This window comes from Acinonyx jubatus, chromosome A1 (assembly GCF_027475565.1).
Source record: "Acinonyx jubatus isolate Ajub_Pintada_27869175 chromosome A1, VMU_Ajub_asm_v1.0, whole genome shotgun sequence".
Taxonomy (NCBI): domain Eukaryota; kingdom Metazoa; phylum Chordata; class Mammalia; order Carnivora; family Felidae; genus Acinonyx; species Acinonyx jubatus.
Window position 1 is genome coordinate 148,975,840 of NC_069380.1, and position 1,516 is coordinate 148,977,355.

Below are 1,516 nucleotides of genomic sequence, written 5' to 3' on the forward strand. Positions count from 1 at the left end.
TAAAAACTCCTTGGATTCTTTAAAATTAACTTTCAAAGTTCTAAAAAAATTGATTTTGATAATTTTTGCCTATGTTCTCACTACTCTTAGGGAGGAGTGAATTTTCAGAGGTCCTTAACTCCGCCATTCTGGAGGTCTCACTCCCCCAGTAGTATTTAAATGATAAGGTAAACATTGTTGTTTTAGCCAAAATTACATTGTATTGGCAGAATGGGGGTTGAGAAATAAAGGTTTGAAGGGTGCTTTCATGTGATATAAGCCGGGTAGAGAGAAAATTAAATCTTCATCTTTTTCAGTGGAAATTTAAGAGAAAATGCCCAAACTAAAAATCAGAAGTTGGCATTTCAACAGTATCATTTAGAGACAATGCAAGGAAACACTAAATTAATCAGCTTAAGTCCTTTTCTCCCTGGCTGCTTGAAGCTTGGCTGCCATCATGAATGACATGGTAACTATTCAGACCAGAAAGTTCTCGACCAACTGACTACTTCAACAGAAACTACTTCAGCCACTGATATTCTTCATCCTGGAAAGTCAACAGTACCTAAGATAGAAATTTGGGAAAAACCAGTCAAAATTTACAAGACCATATGAGATGTTATCTTTGTATTTGGATTCAGAACCCATGTTGGTGATGGCAAGACAACTGGTTTTGGCATGATTTATATGGTTCCTTGGGTAAAAAAACAAAACAAACAAAAAAAACCCCACAGACTTGCAAGGACTATATAAGAAGAAAAAGATCTCAAGAAAACAGCAAAGGAATGCAAAAATAGAATGAAGAAAATCAGGGGAACTGCAAAAGCCAATGCTGGTGCTGGCAAAAAGTGAGTTAGAGACTGGGCAACAGAAGGAGTAAAAGATTCTGCAGTGACTTTCTCTGTGGCGACTGTGAAGGTTTTTTTATGAGGTGATTTATAAACCAAGAATATTAGAGTAAACAAAAAGGGACACCTGGGTGGTTCAGTCAACTGAGCATCTGACTTCAGCTCAGGTCATGATCTTGGTGTTCATGAGTTTGAGCCCCACTGCTATCTAGCAGTTGTCAATACAGAGCCTCCTTCAGATACTCTGTCATCCTCTCTCTCTCTGCCCCTCCCCTGCTTGTGGTCTCTCTCTCTCTCTCAAAAATAAACACTTATGAATGAATGAATGAACGAACGAATAAATAAAATAATCAGCTTAAAAAGGTAAAAGAGGTTGCATTTTGTGAGAGGCAACAGAGAGGCTAGCATGCAGGCATGAGATACATCACCAGCAATCTGCTCGGTGCTACTGCTGATGCTTCAGTTAGATCACCTGATGTCATATGTATCATTACAGGCCACAGAGAAAAGGTTTTGATGATGATGGGGAAGTGCCTGGTGAGCTCCATGACAAGAATCATGTCATTGTGGCATTCTGCCTAATCCACTTCTGAGGATTGATTCAATGTTCACTCCTGGTTCCTTGTGTTGCACAAAGAAGTAACCCCCAAAGTTCCTTGCCTTATGCCTTAAAAGAAAGAGCCTTTTAC

General features: G+C 39.2%; 1 pseudogene; it reads left to right on the forward strand.

The window, feature by feature from the left end:
• The first annotated feature begins 436 nt into the window (after positions 1-436).
• LOC106969200 (40S ribosomal protein S24-like) lies at positions 437-831 on the forward strand (annotated as a pseudogene).
• Positions 832-1,516: the final 685 nt, after the last annotated feature.